The sequence below is a fragment of the Lolium perenne genome, chromosome 1 (assembly GCF_019359855.2).
Source record: "Lolium perenne isolate Kyuss_39 chromosome 1, Kyuss_2.0, whole genome shotgun sequence".
Classification (NCBI taxonomy): domain Eukaryota; kingdom Viridiplantae; phylum Streptophyta; class Magnoliopsida; order Poales; family Poaceae; genus Lolium; species Lolium perenne.
In genome coordinates this window covers 51394946-51419196 of record NC_067244.2, presented here as the reverse complement: position 1 = coordinate 51419196, position 24251 = coordinate 51394946, and positions in this window count along the sequence as shown.

Sequence of the window (24251 nt, the reverse complement as noted above, 5' to 3'; positions counted from 1 at the left end):
TATATTAGCATCATAACCAAGTGATATAAGACATCGTAACAATCATACACATAAAGAATAGTGATGGAATAATATGTAAGGAACAGTTGTAAATTTTAAGTTCTACAGAACATGGTTGATGATTACTTCTACTATACTTCAAAAGAATAACTTTTGAAGAACATGTTGTTTAAGAAATATTTAGTATTTCAAAGAAGTATTGGGCTTCTAAGGTTTGATTGACACTTGTACTCCAAAAGAATAACTTTTGAAGAACAGGTTAAATAAGAATATGAACTACTATACATGGGTGCTATGGCTTCTAGGGTTTACTATTGGATTCATTTAGTTCACTATTAGGAACTAGTTGGTTTCTTAAGTTGAATGGGTTTCTATATAGCAAGTATTAGCAGGTTTATTATGATGGTTGATTATGGTATCATATCAAAGGATGGTTATCCAGATGGTTCTATAAAGTAGCTACTAAGGTTTGATGATTGAGGTTGACCTTAATGGTATGGTGATCAATGGTACTAATCCAATTAACAAGTTAGGGTTTATACCTAGGTGACACTAGTGGATTATACCAGGTTTATTCAAAAATGAAGACCTGACATGACAAGCTCATGTGAACTGGTTTTATGTTGGTGGATCATGAACATGCATTCATTGGTTACCTATCAAGGTTCTACATGTAAAGTTGAAATTCACATGATCACATGTGATAAGCAACTAGGGTTTTAGCATTGTTTCTAAGGTGGAATGATCACATGAAATAATGGAATCCAGGTCTTACTTAAATTGAAACTAGGGTTTCTAAGTTATGGTACAACTCCTAAAATGATGATTGGTAATATAGGTGTGGTAACTAATTACTTTGAAGAACAATTAATAATGGTTCTATTATTTTATTATTTTTCACAAGAATTAATAATTAGGGTAGCTCCTATTTTGGTTTAATTAAGAATCAGGGTTTAATAATTGTTATTAGGTTTTAAAATAATTAACTTGTTACTCAAATATGTTTAAGTAAACAATTGTTGGGCTACCAAAATAATATTGACTTTTAATATTTTCTTGAGTTATTACTATTTAAAGAAAATGGTAAATGGTAATTTGCAAATTAGGGTTTATGAATTACCACTAATAATTAAGTTAATGCAAATATGATAAATAAAATTAATCGTAACATTTTACTTAGTTACTGAATAGTTAAAATTTATTTTTGAAACTTCACTAATTATTGAATTCAAATTGTATTTTAAATAATTGAAATGGCATAATTAACAAGGTTAAAAATAAATGAATTTTGATTTTGACACACATTTTTGTTTTATATTTTATTTGAATAGAGTTTATTTTTGTGAGCATTTTGATATGTTATTTATCTTTTTCTGAGTTGAAATGAATTTTATATGATTTTGCAAAGTTTCAACTATTAACTGGAATTTGAAATTAAATGGAAACACTAAAGCTACCCAGTCTGTTGTTACTCTAGTGACTGACGAGTGGGACCAGGTCCAGCGTGGCATCCACGTGGGATAGGACCAGGTCAAAATCGAAATATGGCGCGGGAGCAGTACTGCCGGCGGCAGTCGACGACGGCGCCACCGATTCTGGCCCTCCCCGGTCGATTGGGGACTACCAATCTCCTCAGCACGCAATAACGAAGTGATTGGTACTAGCGCCGCTACCGAAAGGTCATCGGAACATGGCTGTCGGCGAGGTGAGGTGGCGGCGCTCACGGCTTACGGTGTGGTGATGATCTGGGATACAATTGAATGGGCCGAGGGCACCAGCGGAACGAGTAGCTCACCAGGAGCACAGATCGCTTGACGGTGAGGCTTGCGGTGGTCCGAATCGACGGCGTGGATGGTGACCGGCGTCGGAGAAGATGGCTCGGTGAAGATGCTCCAGGGCTCTGCGGCTCGATTCCTTGCGTAGGCTGAACAAGTCGAGGTCGGGGAAGACGATGGTGACCACGACATGGCTCGGGAGTGCTCCAATCACCGGCGAGAAGAGATGGCCGGCGAGCTAGGGTTTCGGCCTGAGAAGAAATTGGAGGGGAAAAGAAGAAATTGAGAGCTAGGGTTCGTCTCGGGGTATTTATAGGCTTCAAGAACGAGCCTCGTCACGCGGCCGCTTAAGGAGAGATCGACAGCAGCGAGGAGGGCGTCGTGCTGTCGAGCGCCTGAGAGGAAGAGGATGAGGACGAGTCTCCCCCTCTCGCTGATATTTTTGGATGAAGGGGTACGGTGTCATGGGCTGGGCCGAGACTTGGTCGACGCGGTGATGATGATTGATACGTCTCCGACGTATCGATAATTTCTTATGTTCCATGCCACATTATTGATGTTATCTACATGTTTTATGCACACTTTATGTCATATTCGTGCATTTTCTGGAACTAACCTATTAACAAGATGCCGAAGTGCCGATTCTGTTTTCTGCTGTTTTTGGTTTCAGAAATCCTAGTAAGGAAATATTCTCGGAATTGGACGAAATCAAAGCCCAGGGGCCTATTTTTCCACGAAGCTTCCAGAAGTCCGAAGGAGAGACGAAGAGGGGCCACGAGGGGGCCAAACCCTAGGGCGGCGCGGCCCCCCCTTGGCCGCGCGGCCCCCCCTTGGCCGCGCGGCCCTATGGTGTGGGGCCCCCGTGCCGCCTCTTGACCTGCCCTTCCGCCTACAAATAGCCTCCGTGACGAAACCCCCAGTACCGAGAGCCACGATACGGAAAACCTTCCAGAGACGCCGCCAACGCCGATCCCATCTCGGGGGATCCAGGAGATCGCCTCCGGCACCCTGCCGGAGAGGGGAATCATCTCCCGGAGGACTCTACGCCGCCATGGTCGCCTCCGGTGTGATGTGTGAGTAGTCTACCCCTGGACTATGGGTCCATAGCAGTAGCTAGATGGTTGTCTTCTCCCCATTGTGCTATCATTGTCGGATCTTGTGAGCTGCCTAACATGATCAAGATCATCTATCTGTAATTCTATATGTTGCGTTTGTTGGGATCCGATGAATAGAGAATACTTGTTATGTTGATTATCAAAGTTATATCTACGTGTTGTTTATGATCTTGCATGCTTTCCGTTACTAGTAGATGCTCTGGCCAAGTAGATGCTTGTAACTCCAAGAGGGAGTACTTATGCTCGATAGTGGGTTCATGCCTGCATTGACACCGGGACAGCGATGAAAGTTCTAAGGTTGTGTTGTGCTGTTGCCACTAGGGATAAAACATTGATGCTATGTCTAAGGATGTAGTTGTTGATTACATTACGCACCATACTTAATGCAATTGTCTGTTGCTTTGCAACTTAATACCGGAGGGGTTCGGATGATAACCTCAAGGTGGACTTTTTAGGCATAGATGCGGTTGGATGGCGGTCTATGTACTTTGTCGTAATGCCCAATTAAATCTCACTATACTCATCATGATATGTATGTGCATGGTCATGCTCTCTTTATTTGTCAATTGCCCAACTGTAATTTGTTCACCCAACATGCCGTTTGTCTTATGGGAGAGACAGCTCTAGTGAACCGTGGACCCCGGTCCAATTCTCTTTACTGTAATACAATCTACTGCAATACTTGTTCTACTCGTTTTTCGCAAACAATCATCTTCCACACAATACGGTTAATCCTTTGTTACAGCAAGCCGGTGAGATTGACAACCTCACTGTTTCGTTGGGGCAAAGTACTTTGGTTGTGTTGTGCAGGTTCCACGTTGGCGCCGGAATCCTGGTGTTGCGCCGCACTACATCCCGCCGCCATCAACCTTCAACGTGCTTCTTGGCTCCTCCTGGTTCGATAAACCTTGGTTTCTTTCTCGAGGGAAAACTTGCTGCCGTGCGCATCATACCTTCCTCTTGGGGTTCCCAACGAACGTGTGAGTTACACGCCATCAAGCATATTTTCTGGCGCCGTTGCCGGGGAGATCAAGACACGCTGCAAGGGGAGTCTCCACTTCTCAATCTCTTTACTTTGTTTTTGTCTTGCTTAGTTTTATTTACTACTTTGTTTGCTGCACTAAATCAAAATACAAAAAAATTAGTTGCTAGTTTTACTTTACTTGCTATCTTGTTTGCTATATCAAAAACACAAAAATTAGTTTACTTGCATTTACTTTATCTAGTTTGCTTTATTTACTGTTGCTAAAATGGCCAACGCTGAAAATACTAAGTTGTGTGACTTCACAACCACAAATAATAATGATTTCTTATGCACACCTATTGCTCCACTGCTACTACAGCAGAATTCTTTGAAATTAAACCTGCTTTCTTGAATCTTGTTATGCGAGAGCAATTTTCTAGTGTTAGTTCTGATGATGCTGCTGCCCATCTTAATAATTTTGTTGAACTATGTGAAATGCAAAAATATAAAGATGTAGATGGTGATATTATTAAACTAAAATTGTTCCCTTTCTCATTAAGAGGAAGAGCTAAAGATTGGTTGCTATCTCTGCCTAAGAATAGTATTGATTCATGGACTAAATGCAAGGATGCTTTTATTGGTAGATATTATCCCCCTGCTAAAATTATATCTTTGAGGAGTAGCATAATGAATTTTAAACAATTAGATACTGAACATGTTGCTCAAGCTTGGGAAAGAATGAAATCTTTGGTTAAAAATTGCCCAACCCATGGACTGACTACTTGGATGATCATCCAAACCTTCTATGCAGGACTAAATTTTTCTTCACGGAATTTATTGGATTCAGCTGCTGGAGGTACCTTTATGTCCATCACTCTTGGTGAAGTAACAAAGCTTCTTGATAATATGATGATCAACTACTCTGAATGGCACACGGAAAGAGCTCCACAAGGTAAGAAGGTAAATTCTGTCGAAGAAACCTCTTCCTTGAGTGATAAGATTGATGCTATTATGTCTATGCTTGTGAATGGTAGGACTAATATTGATCCTAATAATGTTCCATTAGCTTCATTGGTTGCACAAGAAGAACATGTTGATGTGAACTTCATTAAAAATAATAATTTCAACAACAATGCTTACCGGAACAATTCTAGTAACAACTATAGGCCATATCCTTATAATAATGGCAACGGCTATGGTAATTCTTATGGGAATTCTTACAACAATAATAGGAGTTCACCCCCTGGACTTGAAGCCATGCTTAAAGAATTTATTAGTACGCAAACTGCTTTTAACAAATCTGTTGAAGAAAAGCTTGGGAAAATTGATATACTTGCTTCTAAAGTCGATAGTCTTGTCTTTGATGTTGATCTTTTGAAATCAAAAGTTTTGCCTAATGAGAATCATCATAATAAGATTGTTACTACAGCAAATTCCATTCAAGTTAGAATTAATGAGAATATAAGATTAATGGCTGAACTGCGTGCTAGGTGGGATAGAGAAGAAAATGAAAAACTAGCTAAAGAGAAGAATATAGCTAAAGTTTGGACTATTACCACCACTAGTAATGCTAATGCTACACATGTTGCTGCACCTCCTACTAATACTAATAAAAGAATTGGTGTTAGCAATGTTTCCACTTCTAATGCAAAGCGCGAAAAACTGCCTGAAATCGCTAAAACTTTGAAACCGCTCGTGATAAAGCTGCTGAAATTTTTTCCAACATTGGGGATGATGATCCCATTGCTTTAGATTATAATGGTTTGAATTTTGATGATTGCCACATCTCTGAAGTTATAAATTTCTTGCAAAAACTTGCTAAAAGTCCTAATGCTAGTGCTATAAATTTGGCTTTCACGCATCATATTACAAATGCTCTCATAAAAGCTAGAGAAAAGAAACTAGAGCGTGAAGCCTCTATTCCTAAAAAGCTAGAGGATGGTTGGGAGCCCATCATTAAGATGAAGATTAAAGATTTTGATTGTAATGCTTTATGTGATCTTGGTGCAAGTATTTCTGTTATGCCTAAGAAAATTTATGATATGCTTGACTTGCCACTGCTGAAAAATTGTTATTTGGATGTTAATCTTGCTGATCATTCTACAAAGAAACCTTTGGGTAAAGTTGATAATGTTCGCATTACCGTTAACAATAACCTTGTTCCCGTTGATTTTGTTGTCTTGGATATTGAATGCAATGCATCTTGTCCCATTATATTGGGAAGACCTTTTCTTCGAACTGTTGGTGCTATTATTGATATGAAGGAAGGTAATATAAAATATCAATTTCCTCTCAAGAAAGGTATGGAACACTTCCCTAGAAAGAGAATGAAGTTACCTTTTGATTCTATTATGACGACAAATTATGATGTTGACACTTCATCTCTCGATAATACTTGATACACACTTTCTGCGCCTAGCTGAAAGGCGTTAAAGAAAAGCGCTTATGGGAGACAACCCATGTTTTTACCTACAGTACTTTGTTTTTATTTTGTGTCTTGGAAGTTGTTTACTACTGTAGCAACCTCTCCTTATCTTAGTTTTGTGTTTTGTTGTGCCAAGTTAAGCCGTTGATAGAAAAGTAAGTACTAGATTTGGATTACTTCACAGTTCCAGATTTCTTTGCTGTCACGAATCTGGGTCCACCTCCCTGTAGGTAACTCAGAAAATTAAGCCAATTTACGTGCATGATCCTCAGATATGTACGCAACTTTCATTCAATTTGGGCATTTTCATTTGAGCAAGTCTGGTGCCATTTTAAAATTCGTCAATACGAACTGTTCTGTTTTGACAGATTCTGCCTTTTATTTCGCATTGCCTCTTTTGCTATGATGGATGAATTTCTTTGATCCACTAATGTCCAGTAGCATTATGCAATGTCCAGAAGTGTTAAGAATGATTGTGTCACCTCTGAATATGTCAATTTTTATTGTGCACTAACCCTCTAATGAGTTGTTTCGAGTTTGGTGTGGAGGAAGTTTTCAAGGATCAAGAGAGGAGTATGATGCAACATGATCAAGGAGAGTGAAAGCTCTAAGCTTGGGGATGCCCCGGTGGTTCACCCCTGCATATATCAAGAAGACTCAAGCGTCTAAGCTTGGGGATGCCCAAGGCATCCCCTTCTTCATCGACAACATTATCAGGTTCCTCCCCTGAAACTATATTTTTATTCCATCACATCTTATGTGCTTTTTCTTGGAGCGTCGGTTTGTTTTTGTTTTTTGTTTTGTTTGAATAAAATGGATCCTAGCATTCACTTTATGGGAGAGAGACACGCTCCGCTGTAGCATATGGACAAGTATGTCCTTGGTTTCTACTCATAGTATTCATGGCGAAGTTTCTCCTTCGTTAAATTGTTATATGGTTGGAATTGGAAAATGATACATGTAGTAATTGCTATAAATGTCTTGGGTAATGTGATACTTGGCAATTGTTGTGCTCATGTTTAAGCTCTTGCATCATATGCTTTGCACCCATTAATGAAGAAATACATAGAGCATGCTAAATTTGGTTTGCATATTTGGTTTCTCTAAGGTCTAGATAATTTCTAGTATTGAGTTTGAACAACAAGGAAGACGGTGTAGAGTCTTATAATGTTTTCAATATGTCTTTTATGTGAGTTTTGCTGCACCGGTTCATCCTTGTGTTTGTTTCAAATAAGCCTTGCTAGCCTAAACCTTGTATCGAGAGGGAATACTTCTCATGCATCCAAAATACTTGAGCCAACCACTATGCCATTTGTGTCCACCATACCTACCTACTACATGGTATTTTCCGCCATTCCAAAGTAAATTGCTTGAGTGCTACCTTTAAAATTCCATCATTCACCTTTGCAATATATAGCTCATGGGACAAATAGCTTAAAAACTATTGTGGTGTTGAATATGTAATTATGCACTTTATCTCTTATTAAGTTGCTTGTTGTGCGATAACCATGTTCACTGGGGACGCCATCAACTATTCATTGTTGAATTTCATGTGAGTTGCTATGCATGTCCGTCTTGTCTGAAGTAAGAGAGATCTACCACCTTATGGTTAAGCATGCATATGTTAGAGAAGAACATTTGGCCGCTAACTAAAGCCATGATCCATGGTGGAAGTTTCAGTTTTGGACAACAATCCTCAAATCTCAAATGAGAAAATTATTAATTGTTGTTACATGCTTATGCATAAAAGAGGAGTCCATTATCTGTTGTCTATGTTGTCCCGGTATGGATGTCTAAGTTGAAGAATAATCAATAGCGAGAAATCCAATGCGAGCTTTCTCCTTAGACCTTTGTACAGGCGGCATAGAGGTACCCCTTTGTGACACTTGGTAAAAACAATGCATTGTGATGATCCGGTAGTCCAAGCTAATTAGGACAAGGTGCGGGCACTATTAGTACACTATGCATGAGGCTTGCAACTTATAAGATATAATTTCCATGATGCATATGCTTTATTACTACCGTTGACAAAATTGTTTCATGTTTTCAAAATCAAAGCTCTAGCACAAATATAGCAATCGATGCTTTTCCTCTATGGAGGACCGTTCTTTTACTTTCAATGTTGAGTCAGTTCACCTATTTCTCTCCACCTCAAGAAGCAAACACTTGTGTGAACTGTGCATTGATTCCTACATACTTGCTTATTGCACTTATTATATTACTCTATGTTGACAATATCCATGAGATATACATGTTACAAGTTGAAAGCAACTGCTGAAACTTAATCTTCTTTTGTGTTGCTTCAATGCCTTTACTTTGAATTATTGCTTTATGAGTTAACTCTTATGCAAGACTTATTGATGCTTGTCTTGAAGTGCTATTCATGAAAAGTCTTTGCTTTATGATTCACTTGTTTACTCATGTCATATACATTGTTTTGATCGCTGCATTCACTACATATGCTTTACAAATAGTATGATCAAGATTATGATGGCATGTCACTCCGTAAATTATACGTGTTATCGTTTTACCTGCTCGGGACGAGCAGAACTAAGCTTGGGGATGCTGATACGTCTCCGACGTATCGATAATTTCTTATGTTCCATGCCACATTATTGATGTTATCTACATGTTTTATGCACACTTTATGTCATATTCGTGCATTTTCTGGAACTAACCTATTAACAAGATGCCGAAGTGCCATTTGCTGTTTTCTGCTGTTTTTGGTTTCAGAAATCCTAGTAAGGAAATATTCTCGGAATTGGACGAAATCAAAGCCCAGGGGCCTATTTTTCCACGAAGCTTCCAGAAGTCCGAAGGAGAGACGAAGAGGGGCCACGAGGGGGCCAAACCCTAGGGCGGCGCGGCCCCCCCTTGGCCGCGCGGCCCTATGGTGTGGGGCCCCCGTGCTGCCTCTTGACCTGCCCTTCCGCCTACAAATAGCCTCCGTGACGAAACCCCCAGTACCGAGAGCCACGATACGGAAAACCTTCCAGAGACGCCGCCAACGCCGATCCCATCTCGGGGGATCCAGGAGATCGCCTCCGGCACCCTGCCGGAGAGGGGATTCATCTCCCGGAGGACTCTACGCCGCCATGGTCGCCTCCGGTGTGATGTGTGAGTAGTCTACCCCTGGACTATGGGTCCATAGCAGTAGCTAGATGGTTGTCTTCTCCCCATTGTGCTATCATTGTCGGATCTTGTGAGCTGCCTAACATGATCAAGATCATCTATCTGTAATTCTATATGTTGCGTTTGTTGGGATCCGATGAATAGAGAATACTTGTTATGTTGATTATCAAAGTTATATCTACGTGTTGTTTATGATCTTGCATGCTTTCCGTTACTAGTAGATGCTCTGGCCAAGTAGATGCTTGTAACTCCAAGAGGGAGTACTTATGCTCGATAGTGGGTTCATGCCTGCATTGACACAGGACGATGTGAGAAAGTTCTAAGGTTGTGTTGTGCTGTTGCCACTAGGGATAAAACATTGATGCTATGTCTAAGGATGTAGTTGTTGATTACATTACGCACCATACTTAATGCAATTGTCTGTTGCTTTGCAACTTAATACTGGAGGGGGTTCGGATGATAACCTGAAGGTGGACTTTTTAGGCATAGATGCAGTTGGATGGCGGTCTATGTACTTTGTCGTAATGCCCAATTAAATCTCACTATACTCATCATGATATGTATGTGCATGGTCATGCTCTCTTTATTTGTCAATTGCCCAACTGTAATTTGTTCACCCAACATGCTGTTTGTCTTATGGGAGAGACACCTCTAGTGAACTGTGGACCCCGGTCCAATTCTCTTTACTGTAATACAATCTACTGCAATACTTGTTCTACTGTTTTCTGCAAACAATCATCTTCCACACAATACGGTTAATCCTTTGTTACAGCAAGCCGGTGAGATTGACAACCTCACTGTTTCGTTGGGGCAAAGTACTTTGGTTGTGTTGTGCAGGTTCCACGTTGGCGCCGGAATCCCTGGTGTTGCGCCGCACTACATCCCGCCGCCATCAACCTTCAACGTGCTTCTTGGCTCCTCCTGGTTCGATAAACCTTGGTTTCTTTCTGAGGGAAAACTTGCTGCTGTGCGCATCATACCTTCCTCTTGGGGTTCCCAACGAACGTGTGAGTTACACGCCATCAATGATGGGCTGGTCCTGGGCTGCTCTGGTGCGGCTTGGCTTGGCAAGGTAAGCCCTTTTCCCTCTCTTTTCCTCTTTTCAAATTCCTGTTTTTTTATTTACTGGTTTGTATTCTCTATTAAATTCAAATTTGAATTCTGTGTTGCTTTGCAGATTCTCAAACATTTGAATATCAATATAACTTGATAACAATGCTCACTGTATTGTTTTGTTGTTAAAAAATCATTTTATAATTGATTAATTTTAGTTCTTATGAAGCACAAGTTAAAAGTGCAAATAGATATGGATTTTAGGGTTCAATTCAATCACTTTAAATTTAGGAATCAATTCTGTTTTAAAAGATCTGAAATTGAGAACATGTGAATGGTGAACATCTTATATTTTTCAAGTGCTTAACCATATTGATTGTTCATATATAAATTAATTATGGCTAGGGTTTAACAAATGGTAAAGGAAATGGGATTGGTTCATGATTTTATGTGAATGATGGTTCTTAGAGTTTAAGAAGAGTGGTGATATAACCTCTATAATCATCAATCAAGCTTTGATTTAAATTATTTAGGATGAATCCTATAATCCTCATAGTTAATTCAATTGCTCTTGTGGTGATTCTATTTTATAAAAATACTATTTCATTTGGTTCCCAAAGCAAGTACTTGGAAAACCAAATAGAATTGAATGTTTGTTTCACTCTACTCACCAAATGGCATTTAGTTTATAAGTGTATATGGATTGGTTTATACTTGGGATCCATGATACACAAGTTAGGACATAATATTCTATGTGGTGTGAATTCTACTTGAAAGGTTTAGGGTTTTGCATAAGCTTCACTAAATTGAAGTATAACTAGACATGAGGTATGGCAGGGTTCTAATTATAATCCAAGTTAATCCATGGGTTGGAATTCAAATGTAGTTTAGGGTTTAAGTAGTGATCACCAATGTGATACACAACTAGGATTAGAATATGAGCATAAGCTTTGGTTATGTTTCACTAATGGAACATGGCTCTCATCTACAAGATTAAAGGTTGGTTTAAACAAGTAAGATGTAATACTACTCTAAAATTCTCTAGGATAGACATGGCTATGGTTAGCATCTATAATCTCTCTCACTTCTTAATGTCTTGTAATAGCCTAAGGTCCTACTTAGGATGTGATGATATGATCCTCTAAATATATGGTTTGCCTAGGGATTCTACCTTGCAATATTCTTTAGCTTGTTCTTCAGGAAATCTGATAAACCTTCATCTTGTGGTATGCCTCCACCTCCTAGCTTCTTCATCTTGATCCTAGCTAATTCACATGGAATGTCTCTATGTGTTTGTTCCCATGTATCATGGTACTTGATGAGCAAATGGATGAAGGGTGTGGCTCTATTTATAGGCTTAGGCAAGCTCTAGCATCATGACACATAGGTGGTGACTCTTGTGTTGGTTTGATGAGTAAGGTGCTTGGTTGTCATGCCCTCATCCATAGCAATCCTTTGAGCATGAGGTGGCATAGCTTGGATAGCAAGTCATGTAGATATTTTCATCCTATGTGGCAAGATCATTATCCTCTCATATGATTTATTTTTGGATAGCCAAGTGGCATTTGTTACTAAATATCTTGTGGATGGTTTTATTATTGTGGATGAGTCACTATATCATATTGAATTGGATTTATATTATAATATTGATCAAAAGATCAAGGTTGAAGGTTATTCCTCAAATTTGGATAGTTGGTGTTTGATTTCACCAAGGCATGATCATATGAGTTTCAAAATACCCATAGTTAGTTTTATTCAAATAGTTTGAACTATAATTTGTAATGTAAATGGATTTAGTTTTATGATATTCCATATACTTAATAAGTTATGATTTAAATAAGAATGTGTGGCTTTTATGCACTTTAGACCCTGTGGTTTACCATATTTGGTAATAAGTTTAGAAGTGAATTAATTTACACACAAAGGTAGTTGCTAACTTTTAAGTGTTTAATAAGTTAGGGTTTGATTCTTAAAGAATGTGTTGTTGTAAAACTAATTCCATTTGATCTAATCCATAGATCAAATCATCTCTACCCAAAACAAGGTTTTAGCAAAGATCACAGAGAAGTTTATAGCGCTTGACTTGATGATCTACTTCAGTTCCAGCAAGTCAAGTGAAACTTCAGTTACTGTGGTAAGTTTTATTTGAAAGCGCAAAAATTCCCCGGATTTTGTATGCATGAATGCAATGCACACTTTGGTGTTCTCTCATTTTGTAGCCTCTAAACCTGGGATATTACAGTTTTCAAGGGTCAAGAGAGGAGGATGATACAATATGATCAAGAAGAGTGAAAAGTCTGAGCTTGGGGATGCCCCCGTGGTTCATCCCTGCATATTTTAAGAAGACTCAAGCATCTAAGCTTGGGGATGCCCAAGGCATCCCTTCTTCATCGACAACTTATTAGGTCACCTCGAGTGAAACTATATTTTTATTCCGTCACATCTTATGTGCTTTACTTGGAGCGTCTGTATGTTTTTGTTTTTGTTTTTGTTTGAATAAAATCGGATCCTAGCATTCCTTGTTCGGGAGAGAGACACGCTCCGCTCGTTCATATGAACACTGGTGTTCTTAGCTTTACTTTTAATGTTCATGGTGAAGGTTGAAACTGCTTCGTTCATTGTTATATGGTTGGAAACAGAAAGTGCTTCATATGGTAATTGGTATAATGTCTTGAATAATTTGATACTTGGAAATTGTTGTGCTCATATAGATCATGTTTAAGCTCTTGCATCATGTACTTAGCACCTATTAATTAAGAACTACATAGAGCTTGTTAAAATTTGGTTTGCATGATTGGTCTCTCTAGAGTCTAAATATTTTCTGGTGAGGTGTTTGAACAACAAGGACACAGCGTAGAGTCTTATAATGCTTGCAATATGTTCTTATGTAAGTTTTGATGTACCGGTTTATACTTGAGTTTGCTTCAAACAACCTTGCTAGCCTAAGCCTTGTATTGAGAGGGATTACTTCTCGTGCATCCAAATCCTTGAGCCAAAAACTATGCCATTTGTGTCCACCATACCTACCTACTACATGGTATTTATCTGCCATTCCAAAGTAAATTTCTTGAGTGCTACCTTTAAAATTCTATTCTTTGTCTTTGCAATATATAGCTCATGGGAAAATAGCCTTAAAAACTATTGTGGTAAAGAATATGTAGCTTATGTATCTTATTTCTTATAAGTTGCTTGTTGAGCGGTAACCATGTTTCTGGGGACGCCACCAACTATTACACCTTTCTTGAATATCATGTGAGTTGCTATGCATGTTCGTCTTGTCTGAAGTAAGGGTGATTTATCATGATCAAATGGTTTGAGTATGCATATTGTTAGAGAAGAACATTGGGCCGCTAACTAAAGCCATGAATCATGGTGGAAGTTTCAGTTTGGACATCAATCCTCAATCTCTTATGAGAATATTATCTGTTGTTGAATGCTTATGCATTAAAGAGGAGTCCATTATCTGCTGTCTATGTTGTCCCGGTATGGATGGCCTAAGTTGAGATCTATCAAAAACGAGAAATCAAATGCGATCTATCTCCTTGGACCTTTGTAAAGGCGACATAGAGGTACCCCTTTGTGACACTTGGTTGAAACATATGTTATGCAATGCTAATCCATGTAAATCCAAGCTAATTAGGACAAGGTGCGAGCACTATTGGTAATCTATGCATGAGGCTTGCAACTTATAAGATGTCTTATACATAACACTTATGATTTATTACTACCGTTGACAAAATTGTTTCTATGTTTTCAAAATAAAAGCTCTAGCACAAAAATAGTAATCCATGCTTCCCTCTGCGAATGGCCTATCTTTTACTTTATGTTGAGTCAGTTTACCTACTTCTTTCTATCTTAGAAGCAAACACTTGTGTCAACTGTGTGCATTGATTCCTACATACTTGCTTATTTGCATTCATCATATTACTTTGTGTTGACAATTATCCATGAGATATACATGTTGAAGTTGAAAGCAACTGCTGAAACTTATATCTTCCTTTGTGTTGCTTCAAAGTTTTTTACTAAGAATCTATTGCTTTATGAGTTAACTCTTATGCAAGTCTTATTGATGCTTGTCTTGAAAGTACTATTCATGAAAAGTCTTTGCTATATGATTCAGTTGTTTAATCATTGTCTTTACCATTGCTTCGAATCACTGCATTCATCTCATATGCTTTACAATAGTATTGATCAAGATTATGATAGCATGTCACTTCAGAAATTATCCTTGTTATCGTTTACCTACTCGAGGGCGAGTAGGAACTAAGCTTGGGGATGCTTGATACGTCTCAAACGTATCTTTAATTTCTTATGTTCCATGCTACTTTTATGATGATACTCACATGTTTTATACACACTTTATGTCATTATTATGCATTTTCCGGCACTAACCTATTGACGAGATGCCGAAGAGCTAGTTGCTGTTTTCTGCTGTTTTTGGTTTCAGAAATCCTACAAAGGAAATATTCTCGGAATTGGACGAAATCAACGCCCAGGGTCTTATTTTTCCACGGAGCTTCCAGAAGACCGAAGGGGATACGAAGTGGGGCAACGAGGCGCCGTCACCATAGGGCCGCGCGGCCAAAGGGGGGCCCGCGCCGCCCTATGGTGTGGGCCCCTCGTCAGCCCTCCAACCCTGCCCTTCCGCCTACTTATAGCCTTCGTCGCGAAAACCCCTGTACCGAGAGCCACGATACGGAAATACTTCCAGAGACGCCGCCGCCGCCAATCCCATCTCGGGGGATTCAGGAGATCGCCTCCGGCACCCTGCCGGAGAGGGGAATCATCTCCCGGAGGACTCTTCATCACCATGATCGCCTCCGGATTGATGTGTGAGTAGTTCACCCTTGGACTATGGGTCCATAGCAGTAGCTAGATGGTTGTATTCTCCTCATTGTGCTATCATGTTAGATCTTGTGAGCTGCCTATCATGATCAAGATCATCTATTTGTAATGCTACATGTTGTGTTTGTTGGGATCCGATGAATATGGAATACTATGTCAAGTTGATTATCAATCTATCATATATGTGTTGTTTATGTTCTTGCATGCTCTCCGTTGCTAGTAGAGGCTCTGGCCAAGTTGATACTTGTAACTCCAAGAGGGAGTATTTATGCTCGATAGTGGGTTCATGCCTCCATTGAATCTGGGATAGTGACAGAAAGTTCTAAGGTTGTGGATGTGCTGTTGCCACTAGGGATAAAACATCAATGCTTTGTCTAAGGATATTTGTGTTGATTACATTACGCACCATACTTAATGCAATTGTCTGTTGTTTGCAACTTAATACTGGAAGGGGTGCGGATGCTAACCTGAAGGTGGACTTTTTAGGCATAGATGCATGCTGGATAGCGGTCTATGTACTTTGTCGTAATGCCCTGATTAAATCTCATAGTAGTCATCGTGATATGTATGTGCATTGTTATGCCCTCTCTATTTGTCAATTGCCCAACTGTAATTCGTTCACCCAACATGCTATTTATCTTATTGGAGAGACACCACTAGTGAACTGTGGACCCCGGTCCATTCTTTTACATCTGAAATACAATCTACTGCAATACTTGTTCTATACTGTTCTTCGCAAATAAACATCATCTTCCACACTATACATTTAATCCTTTGTTTACAGCAAGCCGGTGAGATTGACAACCTCACTGTTACGTTGGGGCAAAGTACTTTGATTGTGTTGTGCAGGTTCCACGTTGGCGCCGGAATCTCTGGTGTTGCGCCGCACTACACTCCATCACCAACAACCTTCACGTGATCCTTGACTCCTACTGGTTCGATAACCTTGGTTTCTTACTGAGGGAAATTTGCTGCTGTACGCATCACACCTTCCACTTGGGGTTCCCAACGGACGTGTGCTTCACGCGTATCAGCGGCGCAGCTGGAGAAGACGGTGGCAGCGCATGCGCACCAGCACGCGCTGGCCGCGTGTATCGCGGCCAGCAACGCGAGCCCATGGAGTACGTCGGGGCCAGCGTACATTCCGGGAATGCTATCCCCGTCGGCTTCTACAACTACGGACCCTATGCCACTACCGGCTGCGTGACACCGAACTTGTCACCGCGGTACGAGGATACGCTGCCGCATGGCGGCTTCAATACCAACGCTGTGTTCTACTCCCCGGCGTATGACCAAGTGCCCTAGCGCGAGCTAGGCTCCGGTGCGGACGACGCCCCATTCACTGGTCGCAGAGGCGCGCTCGAATTCGAGGGCGCTGGTGCTGATGAGGAGGAGGAGGGGGAGGAGGAGGAGGGGGTGGCGGATGATGACGATGAGGATGAAGAGGGCAGCGACGAAGAGGACTACGAGGACGCGGGTGCCGCGGAGGATGCAAAGGATCTCGTGGAGGTTGACACGACCGGTGTGAGGAAGTAGAGGAAGAAGAAGGCCTCGAGCACACGAGGGCCCAAGTGGACTGTTCTGGAGGATGAATGTCTCTGCGAGTCGTGGTCAACGGTGAGCCATGAATCCATCATCGGCGCCAACCAGAAGTACGGGAAGTATTGGGCGAGGATCAATGCGGAGTTCGATGAGCGCAAGCTAGTCAACAACGATTACCGTAAAATGAAAATGAAGAGGAGCCGAAAGGCAATGTCGACGCGATGGGTCATCATCCAGGCATCGGTGAACATGTTCCATGGGTACCATAACGAGGTCGAGACAAGAGGCGATGGCGGTGCGGACATCAGCGACGTGGTATGCCTCTTTCTACGATAATATTTAGCTCCTAGTTTCTAATGACGATCTGATTGCGCTTCCTTTGATTAGTTCGACAAGGCCATGACGATGTACCGGAAGCACTCGAAAGGGAATAAGTCTTTCGCGTTGATGCATTGCTATAGCAAGCTCAAAACGACCGAGAAATGGCGGTTGACGCGTCATTCATTGTCGAAGGGGAAATATGCCATTGATCTAGATGCGCCGCTCGCAACATCGACGTGGCGCGCTATCGGCAACAAGGTTGCCAAGGCCGCCTTGACCGACGCTGCGTCGACCGAGAAGACGTAGGCGTCGATCACGCAGTGCCTCGCTGAGGTCTCCTCGGGCCTTGCTCTTCCGCGACAAAAAAGATCGACGAAAGGTGGACGGTGCTGCTCAAGAGGCAAGAGGAGAAGATGGAGTTCAAGAAACGCAAGGAGGACATGTCCCTGTTGACCGCGTCGACAGCTGGAATGTCTCCCCGGGCGCGGACGGCGCACAACTTCTACAAAGGCATCATCCTCGATGACATCGAAGCCAAAATAGCGACGGCCGAGGCAGCGGCATCAACCTCACCCCCGGAGCAAGAGCCGGCACTAGCAGACACGTCTGCGACAATGTCTGCTAGTACACCTGCGTCAGCGGTATCGGCATCCGCATCGGCGTCGCCGACGGAGCAGACACGCCGGGGAGAGAACGACGAGGTCATCGTGATCAGCGGGCCTACATCGACTCAGGATGCGCCCACGACGTCGCCCAATCCCTTTTTCTAATTTATGTCTTATTAGCTTGCACCACTGGTCTGTAATATCATGGCGCGTCCAGTACTTTGATCGGAGCTACTTCGATCACGACGACTTCGACGGAAACGATCTCTTTTGAACATAAACTATTTGAATTTCTGTTTGGGGGACGGGACTGGGAAGCGGTATCCCTAAACGCGACACGAAGAAAACATTCGATCCTGTTTAAGGATGTTTTGGGAGACAGCGGCCGGAGATGTTCTAAGCCTCATCGTTCAATAATAACTCGTTCCTGACATAGCATGTTTGTTTGATTGTCTACGGGTGTGTTTGGACTGGCTACAAAAACCATACTACTCTAATTTGGAGTAACTTACAATTTTTTAGTTATGATTACAAGATTGATTCTTGTTTAGATAGGTGCTAACTTTTTGGTTTGCCAATGCCACATGAGACGGCTAGATAGTGCTGCCTCCTCGCAGTACCCACCGCTCGCCACTCCCATGCAGTATGTTGTGCATCCGTTGTAGTAGATGCCACTGGAGATCCCTGCTTGGGAGCACTATGGCCTGTGGGCGCCTCCGATCGTTCATCGACCTAATCTCTTATGACGAAGAAGACAGCAGAAATGGTGGGAGTTAGGTTTTTTAAAGGTTTTTAAAACTATTTTCGCTATGTAAATTAGTTTCAATGATTGAGTTATTTTATCAATTTTTTCACGTGCCTTCAAACATCATTTGAATTCAGCTTTTTTACTGTGATCAGTGGGCCAAATAGTCAGCGCGGACCGAATAAATGGCATGTTGTGCACGCTGGCCTGGCAGGCCAAACAACCACTAAAAATCAATCCACGAGCCGATCCAAACGAACAAAATCAAACTATTTAGATCATCATTTTGGGTCGTCCAATGAAGACGCCCTTATTTATTAGAATAGAGTTCTCTAAAAAAAATGTATTAGAATAGAGGATGCATGAAGACTTTTGGTATGCTCTTTTTCGTTGGCTCATTCATGTGGCAACCAATCATGTGTGACTTTCCTTCGGATTCTAAAGCTAGAACTGAGCAGGTGCTCAGCACGCACCCGTATCCGTACTATCTATATTGCATCAAGATTTGTGCTAGCTTTTTTTTTCTCCCTCTCAAACAACTTTTCATTTTTGTATCTCTCATACAAAACAATGTTTGAACTTGGAATTTTGCAGATCACTTAAGCATAACAACTAGAATTTGGGACAAATATTTTGGATTTTTTTATGTCATTACGTATATATATATTTCAAGAATTTATTTTTCTTTTTTATATCTCGTAAATTATAAAATATTTCGATTTGATTTTTCTGCAGGTCACTCAAAAATAACAAATAGAATAGGGGAAAAATAGTTTGGATTTTTTTTGCAATTTAAAATTATCATCATTTTGGGTCGTCCAATGAAGACGCCCTTATTTATTAGAATAGAGTTCTCTAAAAAAATGTATTAGAATAGAGGATGCATGAAGACTTTTGGTATGCTCTTTTTCGTTGGCTCATTCATGTGGCAACCAATCATGTGTGACTTTCCTTCGAACTGAGCAGGTGCTCAGCACGCACCCGTATCCGTACTATCTATATTGCATCAAGATTTGTGCTAGCTTTTTTTTTCTCCCTCTCAAACAACTTTTCATTTTTGTATCTCTCATACAAAACAATGTTTGAACTTGGAATTTTGCAGATCACTTAAGCATAACAACTAGAATTTGGGACAAATATTTTGGATTTTTTATGTCATTACGTATATATATATATATATTTCAAGAATTTATTTTGAATTTTATTAAAAAAATTGAAATTTTAAATTGCAAAAAAAATCCAAACTATTTTTCCCCTATTCTATTTGTTATTTTTGAGTGACCTGCAGAAAAATCAAATCGAAATATTTTATAATTTACGAGATATAAAAAAGAAAAAAGAAAAAATGCAAAGGTGTTGCGCCCCTGCGGTACTGAACATTATACCCTATATAAAAGTTGGATGAATTTACGATTGAATAGCTATGGCACGTACTCCTTTTACAACTGTAGATCCTCAAATTACGTTCATAGATCCCACTATTCCTCCTTTTTTTTCAGGCATTAAAGGCAAGTGTTACCGGTTGTGTGCATGTGGATCTTTTTTTTCAGGCTGGCTACCGGTAAGCCTCCCGGTCTTCTGGTCAACCTTCCACCGTTTAATAAGCCACCGATTAGGATCTGGATTCCTCCAGATATTTCTTTCCTTTCTTCTCCAGAGAAATCTCCAAAATTCTTTCCCGTGTCCCTCTTCCTCCCCCCAAACCACCGCTCACTTTGAACCCTAGCTGACCTCTCCCTTGCCTTCATCTGTCTCTAGCTGAGCTCCTCCACAACTGCCGGCTGTAGTCAGAGTGAGGTTCCCCTTCCTTGGACGGCGGCGGTCGACTGCGGTGCCGCCCTCTGCTTCATGTCATGAAGGTTGCCGCCCGGGCAACAGTGGTGCCGCCCTCTTCAGGCTAGGTAAGGAGCTCTCGACTGCATATCCGGCGATTTTGTTTTGCCATGTTCTCTTCTTTGCTCTTCTGGAGCTGCCGCCCCGCCTCCATCGGCCCTTCGGTGCTTTTCCCCCGCTGCCGCCATGAATTGGCAACGGCAATCGTGTGGTGGTGCTGGTGGGTCATGGCTGCGAGGCTGAACGGGGCAGCAACTCCTAATTCTTGATTGACGCGATTTGGACCTGCCGATTTTGTAGAGCACGACCAAGTCAGCCGCTTCCCATCTCCCTCCTTTTCTGACTGGCACTGGACGCAGGAACCATGTGTCATCGCTGGCGGCAAGGAGCTGTGGGAGAGATCAACTAGGTTCTCTCTGAGGTTGGGCTCGCTTTCATCGATGCCTGAGCTGTAGAGGCATGTTACGGATGCGCCGCGGGCCAAGCAGTGCCCCGCCTAGAAGGCGACTAAGGATCCCCCGCTGTGCGCGTGAGTGCGTCCCTGGTCACGGTGCAACTAAGACAGCCGTGGAAACGCACCCATCGATTGCCGCCTTGATGCCTGTCCTCCGGCAGAATCGAGGAAGCAGCCTCGCGCAGGGCTAGGCTACTGAACGCCGAGAACAGGCTTACAGTTCACTTGATCCATGTCTTTGACGGATTGACATTGTGTTGGTGGCTGCCGGCCGGATTGTCCTGCTTCTGCGTGGTGGTTGTTGGCATAGAGCCATAGACAACCAAACAATGGAGATGGACAACGCCAGTTCCAGCCGGACCTGCAGCATTGTAACAAGTTTCAGTGAGGTGTTTGGTATTGCAAGTTTCCAATCAGCCGGACCTGCAGCATTGTAACAAGTTTCAGTGAGGTGTTTAGTATTGCAAGTTTCCAATCTTTCTTTTACGGTGACCTCAGATTTTGAGTACTGGAAAGAACAAGGAATCCATCTGTAAACGATTGCTCTGTTGGATTCAAGGTCATAAACTAAGGTAAATCTATGCCATTGGTAAATTATTTCTCTTTTTATTTTCCATATTGCAGCATTTGTACATATATGTATTTCTAATAGGTTGCGCTTTTTTCCTTCCATCGTTTGTTTACATATGATAGCTCTGATTTTGAAACAATATAGAAGTAATTGTCCAATATGCATCTTCAAAGTGTTGTAACAACCTACTTTTCTGTAATATGTGGTTCAGTTCATGAATTTGCTGACAGAACCTATACCTAGGGAAGTACGTAACACATCATCAGGCCCAATGCTCTACCTAAGTGGAGGCCGATCTATAGCTTTGTAAAGTATATTCTTCGTATGGTTGGAACTTATTTGATTTATTGGTGATCTCTTCAACGGTTGAACCCAGATAGCCAACTTTGAGAAGATATGAGATAACAACTAGACAAGAGAAGCAAAGCTACCGTAATAATCTGCCTTAGATTCCTTGAAATACAAAATGGTAGGAAAAATTACAAGGATTTTTATGAGAGTCATAGCAAACTGGAACTTAAGACGTACAATGGCGTACCTAAAAATACAATAGTACTATAACTTATTTTTCAAAGAATAATGTTTCCTGAAGTCCTCTAGAGCACATACGAAAATTCAGGTTAAATCCTCAAGCTACTATTCCAAATTACGAAATTGAGAAATCAAATATGAGAACGTTTGCTTACAAAATAGGGAAATCAAATGTGAGAGTTTCGTCTAGGACTGCTCCAAACTACACTAGCAAATCTTTGATAGCACATTTCAAGTTATCACTATTTGCACTGTCTATCCAAAATAATAAATTAATTAATCATCTTTTACCCCAAACAGTATCTACTATTCGAAGCAATCACAGAACATGATCAAATTTAGGTCTTTTCTATCTAACAGATCATATCACAATAAGCTACTATGTATTACTGGAAATATAGGATTAGTGTGAAAATATGGGCCTAGCACACGATCATGCCACTATTACAGGGAGGAACCATGCAAAGCTCTGTACCAGAGAAATTTGAGTTTTTGGCACATTTGTACTTTCGGATAAACCAAATGGTAAAATAGCAATAATATATATCCATGTGTATTTATTTTCCCTGCTCTCCCTCAAAATAGTTAGTTATTTTCAGCAACTGATGTTATTTTCCCTGGAGAGCATACAATACAAGTCTTGAATTGATAATTTGATAATATTTGGCCAGCGCTGATCCAAGGTGGCCTTATTATTTATAATTTGTTTTTTCTATTATTTTAACAGTTGATGCTTATGTATTTTATTGGAAGGTCTATGTTGCTTAATTTTCAGTTGAGTTTTTCCATTTTCACAGAACATTGGCTGAAATAGTCAGCTGTTATGTTATATTGTATATAAGCTAACCAAGGCGGAAAGGTAGTTCATCCATTCCTTTACTTTTTTTTTCAGTAAAAGACAGTATTAGAAATCAAACAACAGCTAATTATGATGTGTAACTTCAGTGAGCATCTCAAATTATTTGACACTATTACCTTAAATCCATAAAAAAACTCAGTTAAGTAAGATGCATGTACGGTAGAATATAATCACAGAACTATAAACAAATTTATGAGAGAATGTGGTACTTAACACTTTCAATTCTGATGTGCTTTGGTATATTTGGTTATTGACAAACGAATTCTGGTTTTAGAAAAGAAACTGGACAAGCATTGATATAATCTGGAACAAGGTGGTGGCAAACGTTAGAAGATGACCAGTGCTTTGCAAGCATTCTCACACTTCAGTGTTGGTCAGGAACATGCTGCTGCTGGCAGATACAACGGTTGAGTCGTTACAGATTGGCTAGATATGAACTATGCAGGCTTCATGAAGATGTTTAAGCGCTCCCCTCCTCTAGATTAGCTTTTCAGCTGATTCTCCTTAGTCCTTATATCCCATCTGTGCTTCGCTCAATGGTTGAGTTTCAAAATTGTAAGTGAATGATGTATGAGACCTATTACGGTTGCATGTCAATGGAACCAGGGGGCAATCCCTATTCAAAAAACACCACTGGCCTAGATGGGTTCAAGCACAAGGTCTCCGATGACCTCCAAAGGTGCACCGAATCCTGGGATCGATTCTCTTTTTAGTTTTGTGGATGAATTGGGATTCTCTTTTTCTACCGCCTTGTGTTCTTGATTTTGTAAAGGAAAACTAATTCTGGGGGGATGGGTTCCTCCCAGTTTGGAGAATTTGTTTTTTTTTTCCAAGCGACCCACCCAAAGGGGATCGATTTTCATTACCTTTTTGGATAACGAAAATACATGCCAGAGTTTTAGTTCGAACTAAAAGAAAGGAAAAAGAGCTAAGCCTTTCTAACCAAACGACTATATACAGACTCCAGAGCAACTACTGGAGAACAGCAGTCTCACAGTATTGCACAGCCAGCAGAAACCACTAACACCTTTCACCACTAAACGAAGTTAGCAACAGAACACAAATTTTTACAACTGCCAAAAGCTGAAAGCCTTTCCAAGGAGGCCAAAACCAACAGACACCAGCAGCAAAAGCATGAAGAGTATCTTTTTTTCCGTTTTTAGCCTGAAGAAGAGACAGCAGAGCAGCACATCTAATCGTCCAGGTTGCCCGCATCATCGTCTTCTTTGTCTCCATCCACATCCATATCCTCATCTTGTTTCCCATAAAGTTTGTTGTATACATCGGCTTTGATGCAGAGTCCCAAGCTTCCTTCTCTTCTTGAAAGAAAATAAGATGACTGATTATCACCGCCTACCATTATCCGGCAGAGATAATGCGTTTTCCTGAAGTTGTCTAGAACCGCCCCCAGATGACGCGCGTGACTTGTAGCATTGACCTATAGCAAGCCATGCTCTGTTTGCCACCTATAAATGCATGGC